General features: G+C 38.9%; 1 protein-coding gene across 1 annotated transcript in view; it reads left to right on the forward strand.

Moving 5' to 3' along the window:
- The window catches only part of AKAP6 (A-kinase anchoring protein 6), a 297,070-nt gene that overhangs the window by 151,991 nt on the left and 124,817 nt on the right, over positions 1-20,262 (forward strand).

Below are 20,262 nucleotides of genomic sequence, written 5' to 3' on the forward strand. Positions count from 1 at the left end.
AGCTCCTGAAGGTCTTTGCGAGGGTCACGATACCTCGATATTGATGGACTGGAGGTCCAACTTTTTGTCCAAACTGATGTGGGAATTGTGTGAACTACTGAAGATCATGGCTCTCAAGACCTGCGTTTACCATCCACAGATAGACTGGCTAGTGGAACACTTAAACGGGACCCTGAAGGCCATGTTAAGGAAGACAAGCCGCAGGACTTCCACACCTCCTGGACCAGACCCCACTGTTGAACCACCGAATGTCCCATGGAGACCAGAGTCGGTGGGCCAAGACTGAAGGAGAAGAGCTTCCAGATCACAGGCAGGGAGAGCTCTACCCCCCTTGTGAGTGCATAAGCAGAGGCTGTTGAGACTTTGGAGGGTCAGAGGCTGCGGTAGGAAGTGACCATGAGATCAGGCTTGGTGGCATCTACACTAGGCCACATACCCAACCTGCTAGTGACAGCGCCCTGGTTGAAACCCAGTGAAGCAGGGAGGGCCCAGGTTCCTCTACCGCCAGTCCCGCAAACTGTCACCACTGGACAACACTGCTGCCAACTTTCACTACATTGTGATGCTATCACAGACTCTAGCAACTGAGACATATTACGGGGCTCAGATGCCGAATCCCCATAATAGGGCCACGTTTATGAAGAGTACTTACAACCTCATTACATAATCATGTAGGTGAATCTAAAAATTAGGCTACAATTTATATATTAATTTCCTCCAAGGAGTTCATATAATTTGATCAACTTACATGATTACATATCTGGGTGGGGTGACAATTTGTATCATCCCATCCTGTCATGCAAAATTTCATACCCAGTTTTACATTTAAATGGGGTTTTGATTTTCAGTTTCCTGTCTTCACGGCTCCACACATGGCAATGAAATGTCCCTAATTAAAAGTTACTGCTACAATTCTTTCTCAATACCAGGCATACATGAGAATAGATGGACAACATAATTAGATGATCCTTTGTGGAAGTTAATCTCTCTAAAGAAATTCTACTATATTCCTCAACTTGTGAGGTCCAAGAAATATTTCTAAAATTAAGGTCACACATTTTTCATTCCTGGATCGAAGCAAAAGAAACAGCATTTTGACCGGCACTTTGTCAATCTGCTGAAAGACCGCTCACAAATTAACTTGGCTGTGGACTTCTCAGACAAACTCCACTTGCAGCCTTCAAAGCCTGCAGTTCTGCAAGATAGGAGTGAAGCCAGTGAATAAAACCACACTTTAAACACATGTAAGCAGAGTCAGGATGAGCTCTACCCTGACATCTGGTGGTGAATTATGGCGAGTGTGGAAAAGAACTCCAGGGGCTGATCTTGTTTGCATAGGCACACCCACTCGCCTGGCAGGAAACACAGCAACTGAAAGTGGTTACTTTGGCTGGTGTGGGATCCCCAGTTTCTCTATTATTGGGGCAGGAAGAATAAAGTTTTGTTACCCTGATTCTGTGAATCAAGGCCAGTGGAACTGTTGTATGACAGAAGGACTGAGTGAGTCCTTCACCATTACCTAAGTAGCACTTGCTTGACAAGGGGCATGGGTTACAAAACCCAGTGAATTGAGAGAGGATGGGGACAGGTATTTGTACCTGATGGTATGGGCCCCCCTCTGAGGGTCCGAAACACCAATTGCACCACTTCCTCTCTCCACTGTGGAATGTCAGAGCTAACTTTGATTCCCTTAGGAGTCTAGTTACAGGCTGCTGAGCTGAATTCACTTTGGGCCAATGGTGCACCAGCACTGGGGCTCCCCTACTATACTATGAGCTGAAATCGCTAAGAGCTGAAATCACAAAAGAGCTGATGTTATTAAGAGCTGAGATCACTGAGGCTATGTTAACTAGTGGGGGAGCCTGAAGCTATATTGCTCAGCAGCTGGCGGAGCAATTTGTGGGGACGACTGGAGGAGCAGCGAGCGGCGTGGAGCCTTGCGGGGCCGGTTGGAGTGGCCCAAGGAACGGCGAGCGGAGCTGTTTGCGGGGACGGCTGGAACGGCTCACAGGTCGGTGAGCAGAGCGGAGCGGAGTGGAGCGGAGCAGCTTGTAGAGCGGAGCAGTTCGTGGGATGGCAGGAAAGTGGACTGGCTCGTGGTAAAGGCTGCGGCAGAACCCCCACGGAGAAACAGACGGCTGGCCAGCCTCGGATCACGTAAGGTGCCCCTTAACACCCTGCGTGCCCCCCCCTTTACTCTGGGGCTGCACTGACCAGGGGCAGAGACTTTGGGGGTTGTTGGACTTTTGGGACTTTGGGTGGTTGCTGGACCCCAGAGACTTTGGGGATGTTGGACTTTGGGGACTCTGGGTGATTTTTGGGTTGCTGGATTCAAGAATCAAAGGGAAAGGACACAGCCCAATTTGCTGGGGTGGGTTTTGCTCATGGTTTGTGTTATGAATCCTGTTTGTGGTGTTTTTCCAATTTTATGCTGATGTCGTTTACCTCATGTTATTAAACATTTTCTGCTACACTCAGACTCCGTGCTTGCGAGAGGGGAAGTATTGCCTCTTAGAGGTACCCAGGGGGGTGGTATGTAATTGTCCCAGGTCACTGGGTGGGGGCTCGAGCCGGTTTTGCATTGTGTTATTGAAACGGAACCCCTAGATACAGAACCTGGCCCTTGTTGCTGCCAACTTAGATGGGCAGAAGGGTTACACACAAATCCATTAAATTGAACATCAAGCCTAGAAGCTCACTTGGGAACACATGCAAAGCTGGCAAAATTTCTGCACTGTTTCAATAAAAAGCTGTTCTATACTGAACCCCCTTCCAAATCCTAGCTGCTTCTGGTATATAGGGATCAGTGCTAAGGATGATTTCAGGAAAGAAATAGGTTTAAAGGAGAGATTTGTATGAGGATTGAGAAGATGATTAGCACTTGGGAATTGGGGAAGCTGCTGAAAGCATAGAAGGTGAGCACAAGAGCAATACTTCTCTTAAATCCTAATTAAGCTCTCAGAATAGGTTGTGTAGCTATGGGTTGCTTGAAGGATGGTACAGTAGGGGTTAAGTGGGACTTAAGTGGTGCATAGATCTTGTGCTAGCCCTCTACTAAAGGAGTAGTTGCTACAGGAGAAGGGATTGGGATGAACCCAAGTAGACAAATGGGGTGTATTATGAAATGAGAGCATCGATGTAGATGGGGTTGAATTATGAAGAACCTGAGAGGACAGGGATCTTGTGGGGGGTGGCAGAGAGCTCTGGGGGGGAAATTACTTTGCAATGCCATTTAATATTTTAAAACTTTATCTTTTTCAGTATATGGGAAATCGTCGGGCCTATTCATTCTAAGATAAAAATAAAATTTAAATAAAAAGAAAAATAAGGTCTCTAACACCTTTCTTGTTTATATTAATCAGGGTTAGCTTTATCCTAATCAACAATCTTAGATTCAATCTTAATATTTCATTAGCTCCTGAGAACTACCTTTCCTGTCTAGGTCTAATTATATCTAATGGAATGTAGCTCAATTCACTATATTAAATCTTTTTTTTTTTTTTAACTCTTTTCAAAAAATGCTTGTGAGGCCTTGCTGTTGGGTGATGGGGGGGCGGGGGGAGGATCCCTCCTCTTTCCCTCTAAAACCTAAAGGGCTTGCTCCAGTTCCTTTTTCATAATTTTTCTCCAACCTGTTTTATAACTCTAAATATCCATTTTCATTTGTAACTATCTGTAAGTGTCCACATAAATACAAGCGTAAACATCTGTTCTAATCAGTCCTGAGAGAAGTTACTTACTCATCAAAGTGCATAATCTCATCAAGAGACATGTCCTTAGTTATATTGTAATACTTTAGTGTCTGTTCAATGTATTGTGTATTTAATAATTTACAAAATGTATTTACAAAATGGTTAAAACATATTGTACTCGCTTCAAACTGTCCATAGATGCTTACATACAATTGCCAGGGCAGTCAGTTATACCTCACACATGTGGCAGGTTCTAGAAATACAGGCCTGTACCACTTGAAAGAGATTCTCTCTTAGCTGTCAGTAACATCGATGCTTTTATCCTCTGTAAACAAACCACTAGGGATTGTTATAATCACAAACAATTGAGATGGGCTGACAAACCATCCAGCAGAAGGAAATGGTACACATACACAGTAGACAGTATATTACAAATGTATATAAAATATAACAGGAGAATAAATTGCAAACAGTTTGGGTCTCCGAATAATAATAGAGGAGCTACATTAGGAGATCACCATAAGAGTGTGCTGTATTACTGGATCTCCAGCAGCCCAACAACAAGGGGACCCAGAATATCTAAAAGGCCCTCAAATTTTAGGGAGGATAAGAGACAGAAGGATTGGAAATAGTGAAAGGTTCTATGAATCTCCTACTTACTTGACAAAATCTAGGTGGAAATACTAATGACACAGCTTTTTTCTGCTTTTGGTCTTTTGATTCGCTGTTAAAGATGCCACCTTCCAGGGGAAGTTTGTGTCTTATTTCAAAGACACGCTTCATGCCCCACAAAATGAATTCTGGGGAAAGGAAAGTAATAACATTATTGCTGTTCATCCTACTGCACATTTATCCAGCTGACAGCCATGGGTCTGTATGTGTGTGATTATGGAATCATGAGTCTGAAAGACTGTGACAGTGAAGAATATTGCTTTTGTATCAAACGCAGAGATGAGCCAAAATCACAGAATCATTTCTGATTTTGATCCCCATGCAAAGTTAGAGGATGTTTGCCTAAAGAAATTAGGTTTGGGCCCATATTTGTTTTAAAGAATTGAAAAATTGGACTGTGATACTACACATTGGTTAGACTGGGGCCGCTGTAAAACTTTTATGTAGAAGAGAGAACAAGGATACTATTGGGGAACACCAGGTAGTCTTATCAGAGAATCAAAGACATGTTGGATTGGAAGGAGTCTTGAGAGGTCATCAGGTCCAACTGCCTGCAATAAGGCAGGACAAAGTATAAACCTAGACCATTCCTTAAAAGCCTCCAATGATGGGGATTACACAACCTCCCTTGAAAGCCTATTCCAGAACTTAACTACCCTTATAGTAAGAAAGTTTTCCCTGATACCTAACCTAAACCTCCCTTGTTGCAGTTTAAGATGATTACTTCTTGTTCTACCTTCAGTGGACATGCAGCACAGTTGCTCACAGTCCTCTTTATAACAGCCCTTAACATTTTGGAAGACTGTTATCAGGTGCCCCCTCATTCTTTTCTCAAGACTAAACATGCCCAATTTTTTTAACCTTTCCTCATAGGTCAGCGTTTCTAAACCTTTTATCATTTCTGTTACTCTCCTCTGGACTCTCCAATTTGTCCACATCTTTCCTAAAGTGTGATGCCCAAATCGGACGTGGTATTCAGGCTGAGGCCTCACCAGTGCCAAGTAGAGAAGGACAATTACGTACTGTGTCTTTCATACAACACTCCCATTAATACACTCCAGAATGTTATTAGCCTTTTTCTCAACTGCATTCTATTGTTGACTCATATTCAATTTGTGATCCACTATAACCTACAGATCCTTTTCAGCAGTACCACTGCCTAGCCACTTATTTCCCATTTTGTAGCTGTGCATTTGATTTTTCTGTCCTAATTGCCGTAATTTGCATTTGTCTTTGTTGAATTTCATTTTGTTCATTTGACTAATGCTCTAATTTGTCAAAGTCATTTTCAATTCTAATCCTGTCCTCCAAAGTGCTGGCAACCCCTCCCAGGATGGTATCATGCATAAATTTTATAAGCATATTCTCTCCACTCCATTATCTAAGTCATTCATGAAAATATTGAATAGTACCAGACCCAGGACTGAGCCCTGTGGGCTGTGCACACACACCCGTCCCAGTTTGACAGCAAACCATTGATACTACTTTTTGAGTATGGTCTTTCAATCAGTTGTGCATCCAACTTATATTAAATTCATTTAGACCACACTTCCCAAGTTTGCTTATGAGAATGTCATGTGGGCCTGTGTCAAAAGGCTTACTAAAATCAAGATATATCATGTCTACTACTTTCCCCCTACCCATTAGGCTAGTAACCCTGTCAAAGAAAGAAATTAGGTTGGTTTGGCATTATTTGTTCTTGACAAATCCATGCAGGCTATTCCTTATGACACTATTATCTTCCAGTTGGTTGTTTAATTATTTGTTCCAATATCTTTCCAGGTATCAAGGTTAGACTGACTGGTGTATCATTCCCATGTTTGCCCTTCTCCAGTCTTCTGGGACTTCACCCATCCTCCATGAGTTCTTGAAGATAACTGCTAATGGTTCTGAGATTGCTTTGGCTAGTTTCTTAAGTATCCTAGGATGAATTTCATCAGGCCCTGCCAACTTGAATATACCTAACTTATCTAAATATTCTTTAACCTGTTTTTCCCCAGCTTTTCCTTGTGGTCCTATTAATTGTGTTGAGTATCTGGTCACCATTAACCTTTTTTAGTGAAAACTGAAGCAAAATAGGCATTAAACACCTCTGCCTTCTTGATGTCTTCGGTTATTAGCTATCCTTCCCTGTTATGTAGAAGACTTGCACTTTCCTTCATCTTTCTCTTTCTCCTAATGTATTTAAATAACCTCTTATTTGGTTTTTTATGCCCTTGCTAGGTGTAAATCACTTTGTGCCTTAGCTTTTCTGATTTTTGTCCCTACATACGTGTGCTATTCTTTTGTACTCCTCCTTAGCAATTTGTCCACGTTTCCACTTTTTGTAGGATTCTTTTTTGATTTTTAGGTCATCAGAGAGCTCCTATCCTATCTTTCCTTCACATCAGGATAGTTTGCAGTTGTGCTTTTAAAATTGTCTCCTTGAGATACTGCCAGCTCTCCTGAACCCCTTTATCTCTTAATTTTTTTTCATATGGGACCTACCTAACAGTTCTCTGAGTTTGTTAAAGCCTGATTTTTTAATCCATCATCCTTATTCTGCTGCTCTCACTCCTTCCTTTCCTTAGAATCATGAAAACTATCATTTCATGATCACTAAAAAAGAACAGGAGTACTTGTGGCACCTTAGAGACTAATAAATTTGTTAGTCTCTAAGGTGCCACAAGTACTCCTGTTCTTTTTGCGGATACAGACTAACACGGCTGCTACTCTGAAACCTTTCATGATCACTGTCACCCCAGATTGCCTTCTATCTTCAGATTTGCAACCAATTTTTCCCTCTTGACTTGAGACAAGACATTGAGATCTGTATGTGAAGAGATACAATACTGTTAAAGCATTTATGCTAGAAAATATGTTTCTAACTATATTTCCAACACTCTGATCTTTGAAAAAGTCAGCTCTGTGAATAAATGTAGATCTCTTTAAGAAAAAAGCTGTAAACTGTATTTTTCCAGAAATGCAATAGCATTTACTGGAAAGAACAGAGATGATTAATATAGTCTTTTTGTTCAGAGAAGCTACTCCACAAGATAAAAGGCTAGTAATCTAATAACTAGCATATCAGTATTATTTTATTTGGTTTCTTTTTCCCTGTTTGCAAAATAACTTCAGTGTTATCTTGTTCTTGTTGTATTCTGCTAGTTATATATCTACGATAAGAGAATATAATTAATGTGAAAAATTATACTGCAGTGATTGTGTTTATTTTGTGCAACTTTAGTATTGCCCTTTTAGGAGTGCTATGCTTATTTTCCACTTGCATTCAATAATAGACTTGCAGCCAGTGGCATTTTATTTACACAGTTTTTGTCAAAACAATTTTATCTTTAATAGATTTTTATCTACATCGGCTGAAAACTTTTGTTTCCGTTTAAAACTTTAATGTAATTTCTTCCCTCCCTGTTTCAGGCAAAAAAAAACAAAAAACGTTGAACTGATGTTTCCTTGGCAGCTGTCTATTTCTTTTGTAGAATGTTGATTTTATTTAATAAAAATACAGGGAGAAAATACTTAAAATTTTGTAGCCTTTTTTCATAAGTTTGTGAATAGCAGCAAATTGGAACAAAGTTAATTTATAAACCACAGAAGTTATAGTTCAGTTATAGGAAATGATATGCCCTTGGTTTCATATGCAAACAAATTCCCTATAAATATCAAATCAGTCCCCAATAAAATTGTAAACATAGGAGTATCTTCTTCATCTTCATGCACAGGGATATATGTCTCACTCCTATTAGCACTAAGACTATAAATTCTATTTTGAAACAAACATTACTACTTTTATAAATGAATATATTGCACTGGTACAGTAGATCAGTATTAATACTGTACAAGGGAAATAAAGTGTGCTGGAAAATTGTCAATACAATTAAATATTCAAATCATATTAGCAACTTTTTCATTATGTTATGATTAAAAAAAAACCCTAGCAATTAGCAGAAAATTGCCACTGTGCACATTTACAAGATTCCTTTAGGTACAAATACAAATATAATATTGATTAGTGAAATAAAACCTCTGGAAATCAGAACCCTGAGTGATGCACAAAACCATCCCGTGCATTTTGTGGCAGTTTGTAGCAACTTGAATCATCAATTTCTACTATGTCTGTTTTATGGATGGTGTATTAAATGAACGATCTTCAAGAAAGTTTTTGGGGTTTACATTATAATCAAACAAGCTCCAGTCCTGCAAATACTTATGGACCAGTTTAATTTTAAACAACTTTGACATCAATGGGACTATTCAAGTGCATAAAGTTAGCATATGTGTAAGTGCTAGCAAGATTGAGGCCCTAATTATAACTTTCGTATTTAAAAGGATATTTAGGTCAATCACTTGAAGTCCAGCTAACCAAGCACAGAACTATGGACTGGTGGTTCTACAAAACAGCCATCTCAGTTAAAGATGTATTTTGTGTGGTGGATACTGAAGCTAAATCCTTTGTTATTATCTTTGCCATAAAATGTTCATGGACGCATTACTTATGTTTACATAGTTCCTCTGTTAAAGGTTTTCTTTCTTAGACTTTCTCTCTAAAGGTCACATGGTGTCACTATCATGCTGACTCAATGTGCATAGAGAAATTAATTAGATCATAAAAGCTATTATTAATTTTGTATATGATGCTGTGCACATTATGAAAAACACCAGCAGATAGAGTTTGTAGGAGCAACAATCAGTCATGTAAACTTTGAAAAAATATCATATTTTAATAAAATCTCAGGAATGTTGTCTATATCTCCTTTCCCAGCATTGTTGATCCCAAAAGAAGGGCCTTAACCAAAATCCTCGATCCAAACAACCCTAAACTCTGGATCTGAACTTTGCAGCTAATCTTCTCCTCTATAAAGGGCTGAATCAAATCCCAGAGTCCAAATACCACTTCAGACCACCTCTCTCTGAATTTTGGGAACATTTGTATCCATATCTAAATTTTGCAGCTCAAGCTTCTTTCTACTACCACTAGAATATTTATTATTTATAATTAAATGTCTCATTAATAACTAGCCTTATCATACCCAAGTTATTCTGCAATGCCAGTGTTTGTGACACCACAGTCATTTTTGAGGCGCTTAATTCTGATGTCACAAAAAATTGGGTTGTGATGTTACTAAAAGTTGACAGCCAGAAAGTAGAGAGAATCCTTTGTTATTTACAGACAAATGTTTTGGTAATCAGCAAGGATAAGAGAGGAAATATATTTATGTAATGGTTTGGACTTTTAGAAAAATAATGCTCTGTAGCAGTCACTTATGGCCTGATTTACAAAGGTATTTAGGTGCCCAAAAATTCAAATAGCCATCTAGCGGAATCAATGGTAGTTAAGCACCTACCTGCTTAGGCACTTTTGTAAATCCCATAGGGTGCCATCTTAATTTTAAACTTCTAAATACCTTTGAGAATCTGGTCCTTAGTATCTGCAGTATGTAACCCAGTTAAAGCCCTGATCCTGCAACTCATTGTGCACAAGAAAATGCCTATTGATTTCAGTGGAGCTCCACACATGTATAGGAGTCTGCTTTGAATCACAATCTTCTGAAAATTCTCCTTTTGGAAATTACATTTTGGAAATCCAGTCTAACTTCAGCTGTTTTAGAGGATGAGAAAATGCATCAATTTTTTTTAAACTCAGAAATAGCTTTGAAAGTTGAAACATTGAATGTAAATAGCACCTTACTGAGGAGTAGTGCCCTTGCTAGGTTTTAAAAATTTGCTGTTGATTCAACAAAGCTATGACTATTTGAAAATGTAGAAAATTCTGTTAGGTTTTAGGGTGCGCACCCAAAAGATGGGGGATGTGCAGCTTAAAACATTTGACAGGCTTCAGGGGTGTTACCTGGTCCATGAGTGGTTAACTTCAGTTCATTTTTTCCCCTGCCCCTTGCATGGTTGCTCAGCGTAAGGACCATGGCAATTCAGCCAAGTACTTAAGCATGTATTTAACTTTAAGCATGTGAGTAGCCTCAGTGACTTCACTGAAGCTACTCATGTAGTTAAAGTTAGTCACATGCTTAAGTACGTTCCTGAATCAGGGTCTATAAGGATGGCTACTTGGAAGACAGAATTGAAAAGAATGTCTTTGGGAAAGTAGAACTCCACACCCAGGTGTCATGGGAATTACTGGGGAGTTATGTTTATTATCTGCAGTGGTACAACTGTGGGAGAGTCCAATCTCTGCAAACCCATTTGCTCCAGAGCAGGGAAAATTCAAGCCACACTGGTGCAGCTGGCAGAATTTGTAAGAGTCCCATTTTCTTTTCTTTCAGAATAAAAACCTAGAATATTAAATACGGGAAAAAATGTTATTGTACCACTGAAATTGAACAGTTAAGAAATCACAAATTAGGAAACGTAAATCATGTGAACCTGAACTCCAGTTTAATCTTATGCTTACATGCTATCTATGACCCCAATCCTGTTAAAACTTATGCACATGCTTCTCTTTAAGTGAAGTTTTTAAGTCAACTCATTTTCTTAGATTTATGCTCATGTATAAGTATTTGCTGGATTGGGGTCCATACACTTATGTGACTGAACTATAATGCAATTTAATTGTATTTGGTGTCTGGCATAGAGTGTGTAGTGCTTGAGCTGATCAGACACTCCTGACATAGATGGGAACATCATAGGTTTTCAGATATTCATTTGGTGGTTAAGAAGGCTATGACATCACCATTGCATAGCTTCGTGCTGCTGCCATGTTCATTCAATAGCAATGCACTAACCTCTCCCACAACCAAAACAGAGCTCTGAACTCTTCTAGGGGGTTCTCCCTCATCCTCTCTGAACTGTGGCACCCTGTAGATCTCGCTTGAGAAGATGAAGAGTCAGCTTCTGTGTACTGTAGTCACTGAGGAACAACAAAGCAGCCTATTCCTTCCTTTATAAGAAATGAATGAGTCAAGATTGGATCTCAATATAACATTTATGGAGTGGGGTTGAGCCACTGTTTTGATAACAGTTTTTCCAACAGTCCCAATGCTAGGTCTATCTAGACAGATTATTTCTGTGTTTTATATTTCAGAATATTAAAAGAAAATAAGTACCCGAGTAAGAAACCTGTGTTGGGTTTGATATGGTAACAAATAGCATCAGCATGACTTGCTTTACAGGAGTAATGAATGTTTATTTTAACTTTTGGCTAATCCTAATTGCCTTTGAAATGGTTCTTTGTAGCTTAAAACCCAGAGAGCTCTGGAAAAGATATATTGTAAGCATTACCTTAAAAAATCCAACTCTTTTAACATTTTTTGAATTAGGCATCCATTATTTCTGAAAATCTAATAGCTGAACTAGCACAGTAAAGATGTCCAGGTTTCAATGAAATATATTTCATAAATTAGCTTATCATTGCACTGATTTAGCATGCCTAGCAGGTGAAAGACAAAAACATGTGTTATCTTCCCTAGGGAACCTTCAATGAATGTCATTCTAGCTTCATATGTCTTTCTTCTCTCCCGTTCTTGAACTGATATAAAATTCTAATGTGTGCCCTCTGGTTCCATCTTCATTGAAATCTAGCAAAACTGCTGAAGGTAAGATAGTGGCAATGGTGCATGAAAAAAGGGAAAAGGAATACAGTGATTCATAGCATACTTGAAGAAAGTTGCAATTGTTAACAGCACTACTTTTGTATGTAGACAGGTTAAAATGTGTCATATATCAATGTTAAAAATAAAGTTATTCAGCTTGACTAGTTCCTCAAAGTTCAGAGAAAAGGCAGTAAAAACTATGCAATGTGTATCTCTTAAAAATTATTTCACACATCTCTGAAAACAAACCAATTAAATAGTTCCCAATTGTGGCAAATAGTAAAGGCAAATAGCAGCACTTCTACATGGGTGGGCTTGCATTATTTCTGAATAGCCACAGCTCTTTGTTGAAAATCTTCCACCTGCTTTCCATCCTCCTTTCTCCATGGAAATTAGAGTCACTAACCCAACCCTTTGACACTTTTCACTTTCCTTCCTTCTTATTCATTCCAGCAGTAATAGAAAGAATCATTGAAGGTAGACATGGAAAATACCTACTAGCTCATCAGCATTTTAATTTCTTGGCAAAACATGCTCAAAGATTACATGGTGCCTTCACAAAATTAAGCAATGCAATAGAATATTTATCCAAATTAGATAGTAAGAAAATCAATAGCAGAAGATTAAATGAAAATCTCTTCTCCCCACAGCCACAAAACATCAAAGCAACAATAAATAAAATAACTCAAAAATAAAATGCTAACAATAAAAACTTTGGTTCCCCCTTAAAAATGTCAGTGATGATATGCCATGGCAGATAGAGTTCCAAAGGGGTGGACCATTCAAAGAAAAGACCCTGTCTACTGTCTGCAGTACTTTACACTTTACACTATACTTTGAAGCAGACAGTAGATCCCGTCCCACTAATCTCATTAGCATGCAGGGATATGTTTGCAAAGCATTATGGGCCTGTCCATGTGAATAACCATAGGCAGAGGAATACTCCCATTAAATTCAATTGGAGTACTTATGTGCAAAAAGTTACTCCCATTAGTGTTTGCAGAATAGGGCCTTATACAATGTATTAGATATTTGCTATTTTTAGATAGATATTTTAAGCTGCATGACTGAAATCACATGCAGTGGTTTGAAAATGAGTGCGCACATAGAAGGGAGGATTCATTGACCTCAAACAGGGGAAGTTATAAAGGGGCACACTTATACAATTAGACTCCTTAAATCTATTGCCGCTCACAGAGGCACCTGCTGTGTTTTTATATAGTTACTTGTTAAAAATCAGGGATTATTTTGCAGAAAATGAATCTCAAGGAACTTCTAAGACACTTGAACCATCTCATTCTTATATTAGCTATGACAGTTCAGAAAGTCACTATCATCAAACTGGGTCAAAGGCATAGAGCATGCGGACTTCCTGTTCAGAACTTTACAACACTTACAACCCATTCTAAACTCAAGACAACTATTTTGACTAAGGACCTTTTCATTGACTTCAGCAGGCTTTCCATTGGGCTCTAAGAACTTCTCCAGTAACTTCTCTTTCTTTTTTGAAAGAAAAAGCGGAAAGAAACTATAAATTGCACTGTCTACATAATATATATATAATTCGTATATTTTTGACAACAGACTGAGAGCCCAAAGACATATGTATCTACAGAATAGAATCGTTTTATTTCACAGTATAAATTAAATGAAATATGTGGCCTATAGTTACAAATATTTCCATCCCTAACATCTAGTATTTTGTGAGACTGATAACCTTGTGTTTGTGTGAACTTTTTTGCTATAAGATTCAGTTCACAAGTAAACAACAGAAGATGGAACCCAGCTGTAAGCATAAAGGCACTAAGTCAGCAAGGAACTTGATCAGGTGCTTAAGTTTAGGTATGTGAGCAGTCCCTTTGTACTTCAATGCTTCAGTGAAGCACATGCTTCACAATTATTATTTTGGTTATTATTTTATTTCTCTAGTGCTATAGATGTACATACATGGTACTTTGGAACAAACTTTCTGGAAATAGGTGCTGGTACAAAATGTGTTGTTGTTTTTTTATTTAGACCACAACAAACATTTCATTTATTAGTGATTAAAAAAGGAACATCACAGTTTGATTTAGTTCTCATTTATAATTTAAAAAGCTGTTTATGAATTATTGGCTGATATAGAAATCAGATTTTAGATATTTTAAAATATAGTTTTATAAGAAAAATCTGTATATAACCCCCCATATTTTTGTGTAAGCAAATTAGTATGTACATTTTGGATGACTATCTAAAACCAAAATAAACTAAACCTTCCTTTCTAAGATTATTATAATTTCTGATGGTGAGATTATAAAGCAACTGGTTACAAATTGACTGGATGCACTATGGCAGTGTTATATATCAAATCACTTGTAAGAGAGCCATGTTCCCCCAAATAAAAGACATGCTGAAGACAGTTTTGTGATACATGCATTGTTAATGTATACAACAGCAAATCCAGCATATTTAGAGGAGCATACTCCATGTTTGCTAGATTAATGTTCCTGAATGAATACGTAATGGATTCAAGTGTACAACCAAATAAACCTGCATTAGTTATAAGCATATGTATCCTCATATTCAAATGTAGAAAATCCAGTTAAGCTCCAGACCTTCTTAGTTCTTCATTCATGAGATGATACCTTTATGGCAAAAGCAAATAAGTAAAAAGTTTCTTTTACCCCAAATAAAAAATATTTAATATATAAGTTCGAAGTTAGTCTTCCACAGATAGCCAATTAAATTATGCTAAAAATGACATTTTTAATTAAACACCAAGGTAAGCATAAATGGATTTCAAAATAATTAATCAAACATCAAAAAATTGAAACCTTTTTCTGCTTGAGCAGCAGAAATGAAAGAACCAGTCTTCGGGTCTCATAGAGATTCAATCTAATTTAATTCTCTGTCTTCTCTAAATAAACATTCCTAAAACCTTTTTTTCATCTGGGGGAATAAGGATGAGAGGGGTAATCAATATTTCTAGCATTTTAATTAAAACCGTTAGTGGAATAAATCCATTTAATTATCAGTTAATGAAATACAAGGTCATTTACCTGACAGGAACTTTGAAGGTGGATTACTAGCTGGAATAAAGTAGAAGAACCCAATGTCACAGCCATTTAGCTTCTGTCAAATTTAAGGTTAAAATCCTTTTAGACTGTTTAACCTATTCTCTACCATTTTTCTATTATGTATGCCAATTGGCAAGGAGAAATACATGATCAAACTTGTCTTACATTTAATTTTGCTCCAAAGTTTTCACTAAGTTTCTACAGTTTCTTCCTGTATTCTGTTCTAAAAATGATATAAAATGCAACTAGCACATATTGGGCCAAATTAGTCCTGTTGTAATTCTATTGATTTCAATGCATTTACTCCCAGAATGAATTTAGCACATTTAGTTTTGAACTGTAACATTTAAGTGTGTTATGACTGCATTACTACTAATAAAAAGGATTTAATTTTGGATATACAACTTGGACTATAAAAATTATTACCTGAGGAGAAATCTCCAGCTTTCAGAGGGTTTAAAAAACAACAATCCATCACTTTTTTAAAGAGAACTTTTTTTTAAGGTCAGTATTTCATTGCACAAACAAACAAACAAAAAGTGAGCTCCCCCTGCTGGCACTGTAGCAAACTGCCAAATACCTCTCCTGATAGTCTATTGACATCAACCATACTGGTGCACCAACAAGCAAGGAAACTAAAGGTCCACGGGAAACACAAAGTGGGAACGTATCTGTGTTTCCAAATGACAAAATCAATAGGGAAAGAAGTGCTGTTTTCAGGCTTCTAGTAGGATAATACAAGCAAAAGAGAAAACAAACAGCACAAAAGTAGAGTGTTCCCAGTTTGTGGCTGGAATATAATGAAAGTATTTTTTTTTAAACAAAAGTAGATTATATCATGTTGGAATTTATTAATGCTAATTGGAGTTATAACCAAACATCAAAAGTACATACCCTGTAATTTGAGAATGTAGTGCAAGAGGTAATTTGTTCCGCTATCTTTTAAAAGAAACGTGGTTCTACAAATGACACATTGTGCGCTGCGTATTATGCCTATCAGAGTGACTGACTGTTTATAATATTCCATTGCCTATTATATTACAGCAATTTAAATGTGGAAAAGATGAAATGTAGTTTCAAAATAGGTTCAGTGACTTAATTTCAAAAGTTACATTCATGGTATGGTTTTCATAGCTTTTACTCATAGTTTGCCAATTTTTTCATAGGAGACAGAAGTAAGTTATCTTTTCAGTTCCTAAGGGAGACTAGCTATATATTTCCATGTCCTAAGAAAGGTCATTGTTCTTGATGATAATTAGGATATCAGATGCTGTGTGTCTCTCACACACAAACAGTAATTACAGAATACTGTACTCACTTTAATGTAGTGTCCCACAGAATATCAATTACTATTTGGTTAAAAATGTACGCATAGTTGTAGTGTAGCTGGGGCAATTTATGTATTACAGAGAAATATCACTGGATCATTATGTACTCTCTAGATTAAAATGTATAGAATATTGGTTTATTGAAAACTGAATTATTCTACATAAGGAGAATCGGGAATGGTGGCCACAAGGAGGAGATGAAGAATTGATGTTAATATAGTAGAATTTCTGGGCCATATGTCCCCTCTTTTGCTGTGGGGAGGAAAGGGAAGCATAGTCATCAGGGCCGGCACTTCCATTTAGGCGACCTAGGCGGTTGCCTAGGGCACCAGGATTTGGGGGGGATGGCATTTTGCCGCTCTCGGTGGCAATTCGGCGGCGGGGGGTCCTTCACTCGCTCCGGGACCCGCAGCCGAAGTGCCCCGACAACCGGGAGCGCGGAAGAACCCCCCCGCCGCAGAATTGCCTCCGCCGACCGGGAGCACGGAAGGACCCCCGCCTAGGGTGCCAAAAACCCTGGCGCTGCTCCTGATAGTCATGCTGTGTTATACTGGTCCTAATGGAGAGTATAGCTTGTGCTGTATACTTAATTCTGACTCCAAGCCTAGAGAATTCCCTTCACACAAACATTTTGCTGGGGCTATAAAGCACTGAAGATTACCTATTGGATGGAGTAGCAAGCAGCCCTTTGTGGCCTAAAAATCCACTCTCTGTGCAGTAGATTTTCAATCATAAGGTTAATACCTCTCACTGCACCAGCATCTTCTGATGTGTGGTCTCCATTCCCCTAAGAGAGGAGTTTAATTCGTCTCTTTAGTGACCCAGGAGTTGGAGGCCAGGGAGCAGCTGACCCTGCTCCTGGGAGAAGCCCAACAAGCAGATGCTGGGAATCCACTGATGCAACTGAACAGAACCTGGTCATTGGCCCACATGCTCAGCTGGATAATTAAGGAGGGCCCAGTTCCATGAGCAGGTATGGGGAAGCTGGAAGAGAGTAGAGAGCATACTCTTCTATAACCGGAGCAGGAGGCTGCGGGCGGGCAGGCCCTATAAATCCCCCCTCCCACTGGTTGGAGAAGACCCTGTCCAGGAGCTACCAGAGGCCAGAGGGCCCCTGTCTGAATCAGATTGTTGTTTGTGTTACTTTTTGCACATTCTTTCTTTTTTGGGGAGATAATAAAGAGATCCCTGAAGGATGGGACAGAAACTAAGCTGGGCATGGCTATATGTCCCCAGCTGGTGATTAGGACCAGCAGCATACACAGGGTAATGTACAGATACAGATGAAGGGACTAGTGGGAGCATAACCAGCAAGCTGGCTACTTTGCTAGGTTCACATGAGGATGGTGTCTACAAATCATGCAGAGGAGCTGACCTTCTGCATGAATGTTCCAAAATCCACAGAGTTGAGACCAGGGTTTCCACTGTTTCCTTGAGCCTCTGCCTCCACATAATTGATAGCCTAACAGTTTCTTAACTCTGAGTGAGCATGTGTTAATTCTCAACATGGTCATCCATGCAATTTTTGAAGCATTTTTTTATTTTTTCATTTTCACATACCTTCCCCTTTATCCCCATGGGAAGAAAATCAGTAGTTAGTTATTAGTAAATTAAACCACATAGATATGACAAGAGCAAACTGACTTGATTATTAGCTACAAAAGCCACATAAAATAGTAGCTAGGTACGTATTTGCATGAAGAAAATAGCAAGTGCATGTAGTCCTGGAAAGTGTGCATGTAAAACTCTCTATTTTTAAAATAAAGGGACAAATTACCCTATACAAATCAGTAGTACCCTGACTTTCCTGGTGCTGCTCACGGTGCAAGTCAGGACAGAATTTGACCCAATATCTAGTTTTTATTGTAACCTCTGATTCCTCAGGTTTAAAAATGGGCCAATTCAATTGTATAATCTATAAAACACACAGTCAAGTGTTAATTTAGCTTTATAAAAAACTATCAAAATTCCACAAAATGTCCTGCAGTATCCCACAAACTCTTGCAAATTGCACCTAGGGGATCCAGCACTTTTTAGCTGGCAACACTGTAAATTCAGTGTCTGGAACATTTTACATTTGAGAAGTGTGTGTGTGTGTGTGTGTGTGTGCGCAGGAGCAGCGCCAGGGTTTTTGGCACCCTAGGCGGGGGTCCTTCTGTGCTCCCGGTCGGCGGAGGCAATTCTGTGGCGGGGGGGTCCTTCCGCGCTCCCGGTCATTGGGGCACTCGGTGGCGGGTCCCGGAGCGAGTGAAGGACCCGCCGAAGACCCGGAGCGCGGAAGGACCCCCCGCCGCCGAATTGCCGCCCCCCCAAATCCTGGCGCCCTAGGCGACCGCATAGGTCGCCTAAATGGAAGCGCCGGCCCTGTGTGTGTGTGTGTGTGTGTGTGTGTGTGTGTGTGTGTGAGAAACACAACGTAGGACTTAGTCCATGGAAACAAGTGCTTAAATTTGATAATGTGCACTGAAGACATTTAGAAGTCGACTTTTTTCCCCTCTCATGACTGTCTTTTCCCATTTAAAGTGAGAATGAGTTTCAGAGAAAAAAAATCTATCTTGATAACTTCTAGAGGCTCTGGAGACTGTAAGGGTATATTCTCCTCTCAATGTGTGTGCATAGCTCTCCTTAACATTTATTATGCATGCAACCCGAATGGAGAATGTAGCTCTTTAAAATCCCGCAGTTGTTTCACTATCAAATTCAGTGGGAGTTCCGAATGTGCAATAATTTTATGACTGGGTCTCAAATGACTGCCTTGTCAAAACAATCACATCCAATGCCTCATTATGAGTTTCTTTATAAACAACTAATACATGTGCCCACAAGTATGTACAGAGAAAAGACACATGACGGACATCAGAATGTATGGACCAGAAATCCTTTTTCAGAGTAACAATGAAGTGTTAAGGGACAGAGCCTGTTGCCACATTTAAAGCAAGAACTATCGAGATTAGATGAGTAAATGAACTCCAGAAGGGAAAGATTAGGCAGAGGAAGATAAAGTTCCAAATAATGTAAAGTTATTTCAAAACATATAGGAGGTTAATATAGAAACCAACAAAATATATGCAAGCTGAACATAGATTTTCTTTTATGTGTTTGTTTCTCAAGCATTTGCTAATTTTCAAAATAATCTGAATTTGAATAATGTTTTCTGCCTCTGACTTGCAAGCTATTTTCACATCACATCTGAGACTCCAGTGATGTCATAATGCTGAATTATTACATGTATTCATTTCCATGTGTAAAAGATTGTAATATAATAAAAAACACAATTATAACTTTCATGTAGGATCAAACAGCAGAAGCTGTGGTGTGAGGGAAAAACCTTGTATTTATTTTTGTATACTCTGAACCATTTGCATTAATAGCAAAAGTAAAGTAAATATCTCTGTTTAAATGCTGTATGTCTTCAAGTTTTCAGTAGGATGAGGTTACTGTTGTAAGAAAAATAGAGATCATATGGGATGGGACGAGACATTCTAGAAGCTTTGGGCTTGATTCTGATTTCACTCACTTAAGTTTTGCACCAGTTAATTCCATTTATTTAAAGAGATTTACTCCTGATAGACACGTGAGAGATCAAAACGAGTCCCAATATATTTCTAAATAAGAACTCTATTCTTAGGATACATTCATACTAACTGGGACATAAGTACCTACCTACATGGTGACCCTGACCCCCTGGACTAACCTACCTCTGTTTGGTGTGGTAGAGGCAATGATTGGTGTCATAGGGCCAATGTAACTGCAACAGTACAAACACCTAGTGTTTACGTGGTGCACCAGTGTAAACCATGATTTGCACCAGGGTAAGCTAGGTCTGCACCAGTGCCTAAAAACTCCCTCTGTAGATGAGGCCACAGAGTTCTGTGCTAAAGTAGTGTCAGCAGAGGGACACTCCAGAGAAGGGGGTTTCATAGTTAACAACCCATTAAGACAGTTCATACTTCTCAAAGCTATTGTTTTAGAC

Source organism: Terrapene carolina, unplaced genomic scaffold (genome assembly GCF_002925995.2).
Source record: "Terrapene carolina triunguis isolate 2854851 unplaced genomic scaffold, T_m_triunguis-2.0 Scaffold96, whole genome shotgun sequence".
Classification (NCBI taxonomy): Eukaryota; Metazoa; Chordata; order Testudines; family Emydidae; genus Terrapene; species Terrapene triunguis.